Here is a 7,757-nt window from a genome sequence, read left to right as displayed (position 1 = left end):
GGGTCCCAGCTGGGGGTGGGGGAGGGGCGGGGGGCCAGGTGTAACCGTAACTCCAATTTGAAGTTTATTACCTGGGACTAGACATGTTAAATTATTGAAATTATGCTGTGGGTCTTACAGTGATCGAAAGACTTTCATTTCCCTAAGAGTGACCAAAATAAATCAGAAAAGTAGTCAAGGACCCCCACCTCGCCAAGGGCAGGGTTATAATGGGGTACTAGGAGACAAAATTATGTTATTTATGTAAGTATATCCCATGATTTTTTCTTGTTCAATTTATAAGTTTCATTAGCAATTGCCTCTGTGTTTGAAATTAGAGTCATTTTCAATATTAGCCTTCTGTGACTCTTCTTAGGTGAGTTACAGGTAGCACAGACTACATAGTCACAGGTGAGAGCTGGACGGAAAATTAAGTGAACCAGACAGTAAAAGAAGCAAAATGTCCATCTTGTCACATGCCGTGTGGGATTGAGGCCGTGATGGCAGGTTTTTCTCAAGGGCTTGTGATAGGTATTTATTCATCTTCTTAGGCCAAAAGCTTGATAAGCCCTTCAACTACTGGCCCTTCGTTCATTTGTTCATACAATAACCTTTTTTCAGAGCTCCTACCACGTTCCTGGAATCCTTCCTTCCACTCCTCAGAAAACTGGTCTCACCATCTTTTGTATCTAGTTTTTTTCTCTCCCTTGAAGACTCAAGTTCATCAGCTTTACTGAGCCAGGTGGCAGCGTTCCTGTAAAATATATTTGGATAGGGTTTAGAGAAAGTGGGTATTATATGTAAATGTGATCAGACACAGAAACTTTGGAGGTCTCTGATGCTTTCCTGTCATATGTATAATTATACACACACACATATATTTTATATATGTAGAGCTACATATGTACAGACATCACATTTATATTTACATATGTGTATATGTAATCCTAGTAGCACAGTTAAAAAAAGACTTGCAATCTGGAAAGTTTAAATAAAAATAATATTTTATGTATTCATAATACCTTATACAACATTACCTATTTTTTTCTCCTAAGGAAGTCATCCTGTCTTTTTACAGCCCAGCCCTCTCACAAGCCAAAATCCATCATCCATCCTGGTGAGTACTGAGGAGGCTGCATCACTTGACACGTAGATAAACTAGTGTCTTCTGTTGTATAGAGCATTTTACAAAACATCTTTGGATCTTATATCTTTTTTTAGGAAGATTTTCTGCATAATTAAAAAGCTGCCTTTTTTAATATATACGATGTTTATGTAATATAATACTTTTATTTCTAGAACATGTATATATTTAATAATATTTGAAATTAATTTGGATATATGATAGCTAAGAATGCATTGAATCATCCTTTCAGACAAATGGATAGCCAAATTTTCTGAGTATGAATAGTCCGTATTGCCCCACTTACATGAAGGGAAATTTTAACATATACTTAATTTCCATGACTCTGTTTCTCCATTCTGTATTTGGTGCTATATCCATGCTGGTATAAAACTGTTTTATTTACTGTAGCATCAAAGTCCATTTTTATGTCTGGTAGCCACTCATTGTTCCCTGAACACCCTGATTGCCCGAGCCTCTCCCCTCAACCAGAATGCGTTCTCCTCCTCTCCAAATCGCCCATCCTTGACTTGCAGCCCAAACAGGGGACACCTGGCTTAGTGGCAAGTTTCAGTGGAAAAGACAAAAGGGTTTTTTGTTGGATCACAGGTTTGCTACTTACCCGCAATGCAGTGTGGTGGCTAAAGTCTCAGGCAACGTTAAGCTGTTTTACTAGATGAATCACGTTCAGAGGATGATAAATTACAGTTGCGAGATCTTTGACCCCAATACATCTGGAGTGCCAGGCTCCGGGCTGGGCACCGCCTTTGGCAGGAGCCTTCCCTGGGTAGGAAATGGGGCCAGAGGGTTGCTGGATCCTGAGTCATGGGGGGAAGCGGGGAGGATGGTTGGTCTGGAGAGGAGAGGATGTTGGGCTGCTGCTGGTTGTTGTCAGGTCTGAAGAGGGGTTGGAAGGGACTCTTTTGTCTGAAGGAAAAGAGAACACTATATCTCAGCTCTGTGTTGAAAAGAATTTTCTAGAAAAAAGAATATCCTCACGCAAAATGGGCTGATTAGTGAGAAAAGGATTACTGTCTGGCTAGGAAGATGAACCTGGTGCTTCTGTGGGTCTTTTCTATCTCCCTAACTTCCCTTTCCCTCCCTTAAAACTTTTCAGCGCTTACATCCTCATCCCAGCAAACACGGAACTTCCAGCCTGTGCCATACGTCTGTCTTGAAGCATTTCTTGAGCTGATTTCTTGCAGCATTTCTCGAAAATTGCGATTAAAATTTTTACTCTTCTTTTGGGTGCAGTGACTCTTCCTGAAAAGTCTTTTTTTCTTTCACAGCCTCTAGCCCAGTCTCTTGCCTTTAAAAGTAGTTTAATACATATTTATTTATTGTTCAACGGTGTGCTGACTGATGGGCTAATTATCCTGACTCGGATCACCAAGAAATTAATAATGCATTTTGTCAGGATTGATCCTGTTTCAGAAATAGCCACCATTTTATGTAACTCCCTCTGCAAATTTCAACTTTCATTCATTCCCGCCTCTTCATCCCCCTTTCCATTTTTTTTAAAAGGAAGAATCATCTTTTGCTAAAATGAAACTCTTTTTTTGGTGCGTGTGGTCAGAATTACAGACAGGAAGGGAACAGATGGCTGAGTTTTGAGGAGACAATTCCTGGCTGCAGAGGCTTAACAAAGCTAATAAAAGGTAATTTACCAAAGACTTAGAGAGTCACGAGGCATCTGAGATTTTTTTAAAGCCCCAATCCCCCGCCCTTGCCAACACCTGCCCACTGCTCTCCCCCAACCCTTCCATCCTCCCCGAGAACGTGAGGTTGCCAAGCTGTCACTGATGTAGCCACTCACAGGCTCCCCTCTCCCAGGCACTTTTGCTGGGCTGTCTGGGTAATGGGCTGGGGCACCGTTGTCTTTCAGCAAATGGTCTTGGCATCATTCAGCGGCCCAGGCTGTGGCCCCGTGAACCTGGCTGGGATCCCGGAACCCCCAGAGTGAGAGCTGCACAGACAGTGTAAGGCAGTGCTGGCGCCTTCATTCTGCTGCAGGGAGTTGCCTTGTTTGGGTTCTATTTCATTTCTTCCCCTCCCGAAAGGCCCAGCTTGATGCTTCCTGCATCTGCTCTGTTCCATTTAGCTTTTGTGTCCAAAACCTCTTTTTATTCTGCTCCTGATTTTCTTTGAATAGAAAGCTTACAAAATGGCCCCATCTGCTTCTCTCAGATTTTGTCCACAAAGGCAACCTGGGCCTCCGTCAGCCACGATATGTCCCTTTGCTTCTCCCCTTGGGCTGTGGTTTTCACTGCTGTCTGCTAACCTTGCACAGGGCAGTCACTGGCACCACCCAGAGAAAATGCTGTTTGTGCCTTTGTTTTCTTAAATTCAGGAGACAAATACTGTAAAATGTGTATGAGTCATCACAGAACATCCAGGATGCTGGTGGGACTGCTCAGGGCCCAGGTTGGCTGAGGTGATGCAGAGAGAGAAAGGGAGAAAGTCATTAGCTGCTTGACACACTCACTTCATGTGACCTCTTTGGTTTTTCAGTGATGAGAGGCAATGCTGTCTCCTGAGATATGGCCAGGAGACCTATGGACTGGGGTGGAATTTTGTTTATGCAAACCCAGCCTTTGAGCTTTCAAATCAGAGCAGCAAACACATAAGGAACCCTTATTGCTTTACGTGTCTGGTAATGTGCTGAGTACTTGCAGAGGACGAGAGAGGAGATTATACTCAGCTACAAAAGAGGCAGACACATTTCAGCAACAGGTGATGATTGTTCCAAGGGGATGTGTACAGGGAACCGTGGGTACACGCAGGTGGGCACTCAGCTCCCCTTCTAAAAGAGATGCTGTCTGAGGTTGCACTAGAAATTGAGTTCCCATCAATCAGGCAAATCAGTGGAGAAGGGGGTTTCAGAAGCAGAGTCAGAAAATATGAAACAGCATTATCTAAGACCCAGAATCACGACCCAGCATGGGGAGTGCAAGTGCCTGTAGGTAGGGTAGTTTGGAATAGTTGGAAGGTAGAGCAGCTTGAAATTATGTCAGAAAATAAAGGCAGGGCCATATCACCAAAGGCCTCCTATAGTAAATGAAGGGGATGTAGGTATGGGGATTCCTGCCAAAGGCTTTCAGTGAGGAGTGACAGGATCAGGTTTGCCGTTTAGAAAAGTTACTCGAAGGAGGATGGACTTTGAGGAGGGGGTCCTGTACAGAGAGCACCCAGCAGGTAAACCACTCAAGTCTCTTATCTTCCTGTGTCTGACTCCTATACTTCTCTCACCATAACCCAGTAGTTCTTCCAGAAATTTCATTGGCTTTACTTTCAAAATATTTCCAGAATCTTCCTTTTCTCACCAAGTCCACTGCTACCACCCTGTCCCAGCCACCCGCATCTCTCGCCTGCATTATTGCTACAGCCTCCTTCGTGGTCTCCGTTTCAATCCTGGTTTCCCTGAGTCTCTTCTCAAGGTGACAGCTCAATGATCCTTTGACAGCATATGTCAGATTTTATCATTCCTCTGCTCAGAACCTAGCAGTGACTCCTGATCCCACCCAGAAAAGGCTGACCTTCATCTGGTGAGCTCTGACCACCTCCCCTTGCTTCCTCCACTCCAGCTGGGCTGATGTTCTTGCTGCTTCTTGAACATACCAGCCACACTCCCATATTAGGGTCTTTTCCCTCTGCCTGGAATGCTTCCCCCAGGCAACTACTTACATGGCTTACCTCCTTCACATCTTTGCTCAAATGTTATCTTCTCAAAGAGACTCCCCCAATCACTCTACTTAAAATGGCACTGCAGCCTTCCTGCCAAAAATTCTTCCCAACACTCCCTGCTCTAATTTTTTAATAGTAATTATTATTTTTTAAATTTGCTATGTAATTATCCATTTATTATGTTCTTATTACCCACTTCTCCTCACCACCACTGCTAGAATATGAACTCTTCAAGGCTGGGGGTGTCTGTATATTTTGTTTGCTAATTGTATCCCAAGTCCTAGACTAGTGCCTGGCCAACAAATACTCATTGGATCAATAACCAGCAATAGTTCAAATGAGAGCTGATAAAGGACGTTGTGTGGGGTAAGAAGAGACAGACTTCAGAGACATTGATAAGGCTTCCTGATTGATTGAAAATGCTGAGCGAGAGAAATGGAATGATCTGGAATGAATGTCAGGCTTGGATGAATAACTGGGGCAGAGGCTGACCGGGTATGGGGCGGGGTAGGGGGGGAAAGAAGATAATAATGAGCCTCATTTAGGACATTGAGGCGGAGGTGGCTGTGTAATACTCAGATGCAGACCCAGAGGGCAGTTAGAACTCAAGCAAAAAAACTCACTGGAGAGGTCAGAACTGAGGTGTGGAATTTGGAGCCATTGGTACTTGCATATTGACTTGTAAATAAGCTAATGACACCCTAACTAGCTCGCAGCAGGACGAGGTATCAGGAGCCAGAAGACCTGTTCATTCTGTTATACACACACAGAGGAGAGAGAGGGTACAGGCACACTTGAGAACTGTTGCAAAGGAGATGGTTAAATTATTATTATACTATTATTATTTCAAATTTCCTTCTCCAAGGGAAGTTCTTCCTGTGAGGCACAATCTGTAATGTTCCAGGATGAAACAAAGTTAAAGGTAAAAGCATTCTTGGGGCAATTACATGCTGTTCAACTGAAAAGTGCTGAACACACACAAAAATAAATTTAATTGAATTGTTTATCTCAGATAATTATCTAAACGTTACTGCAGGAGCAAAGTATCATTTTTCCCTCTAGACAAAAAGCACCACTTTCCTCTGGGAATCTCATAGTTTTTTTTTTTTTTTTTAAAAAGCATTGTATTAAGGCAAGTAATATTATCTCTCTTTACAGAGAGGATCAGGTCACAGAAAAGTTAAGGTAATTCCCAAGGATTGTATAGAAAGTCACAGGGCAACTCCTGGAACAAATCTTCAGAATCTTGGATCCCAGGCCAGGGTCCCCCAAATTGGTATCATCTTTCCGGTCATAAAAGCTTAGGCAGATTTATGAGATAATCAGAAGAAAATTTACAGCAACAATATTAGACTTGGTTTGAAAGCTAATAGTTACCCTTTTCTCTGGTATTTAAAAACTCATCTTTTATTTTTGCCCTTTTTTTAAGCCTAAACTGTCTCTTCTACCTACATCTTCTAGTCCTGGATCCTTCGGACCCAGAAGGATTGGGGCAGAGGATGGAGGGGGCTTCCTGGTCTCTCTGTAGTGGGAAAAGTCCTCCTAATTTTTTTTTTTCTAACAATGCTGTGAAGCAGTGGGATCAGAAGGCAGGAACCTGGAATTCTGGGCAAGGCTCTGGTGCTAAGGTGCTGAACACTGGCCCTGGAGACCCCAGTTTCTCACACTGCAAAGTGAGGGAGCTGAACACCATCCTTTGAAGCTGTTTCTTGCTCCAAAAGTCCATAAGTCTACGTTAAGTGAAAAAGTCTATTTGAATGGTGTATCGAAATGTAGCCAGTTCCATTCCCATCAACCAAAATGAGTAAGGATATTTATGTCTGTGCTGTTTTATCCTCCAAAGTGCTGGGGACTCCACTGGACAGCCTGACCACATGGCATTGCTCCCCACCTAGAGGAAGGGTGGGAGTTGAGGGCAGGGTGTCAGCGGTCCTGGCAGGGTCAACACGAGCGGGGAAGGGGGCTCATCAGGCGAATAGACTTTGGGAGGGGCAGAGGGGCTTATGGGGAGACTGTGGTCCACGATGGGATTCTCAGCAACACTTCAAATCTTCAGTTAAACATCACAGCACACAGAGAGGGATCATAGTGCTTGTGGGAAATAGAGAAAAGAATCTATGTTCAGCTTTATATCCAAATTTGACTCAGTGTGGCACCAGGAAGAATTCTTGGGCTCAGAAATAGAAACAAAGGAAAGCATAAGGAAGATATAGCAACTGCTCCAACCCGAGAAGAGGAGTTAGAGTCCAGCTTGATCTAAATCCATGAGCAGCAAGGTGGTCCCGAGAGCCATGGAATGGTATTTGGGTTACATTAAGAAATAAGAAATATTTCAGGCCAAAAGTTAGAACTCTTTCTCCAAAATATTAATATATTTATTGCACCCAAGAAAACTGCAGTTCTAATTTCAACCTAAAATGAGACAAAATAATTAATATTAGTGACGACAACTTTATTCACATCCAGTACTGAAACCATGACACAAACATAATATAAAACATCCCCTGGGCTTCCCTGGTGGCACAGTGGTTGAGAGTCAGCCTGCCGATGCAGGGGACACGGGTTCGTGCCCCGGTCTGGGAGGATCCCATGTGCTTCGGAACAGCTGGGCCCCCTGAGCCTGCGTGTCCAGAGCCTGTGCTCCGCAGCGGGAGAGGCCACGGCAGTGAGAGGCCCGCGTACCGCAAAAAAAACAAAAACAAAAATAAATCCCTAAAATCAAGAACATGAAGTCATTACAAATGTTTATGTGTATCTATATTTATTGACAGGGAAGAACTACACTAGTTAGTGCTGAGAAAAGAAAACCAAACCGAAACCCAGATGGCAGAGCAATTAGTGTGAATCTATTTTAAAAATACATGTATGTTTATATTTGCTTGGGGACAATTTCAAGAAGGATATTTTATATATATTATATATATTATATATATTATATTATATATATAAATATATATTATATATATTATAT

The sequence above is a fragment of the Neophocaena asiaeorientalis genome, unplaced genomic scaffold, assembly GCF_003031525.2.
Source record: "Neophocaena asiaeorientalis asiaeorientalis breed wild unplaced genomic scaffold, Neophocaena_asiaeorientalis_V1.1 scaffold14, whole genome shotgun sequence".
Lineage (NCBI taxonomy): Eukaryota > Metazoa > Chordata > Mammalia > Artiodactyla > Phocoenidae > Neophocaena > Neophocaena asiaeorientalis.
The sequence above is the reverse complement of the archived record's forward strand: the minus strand, read 5'-3'. Positions refer to the sequence as shown.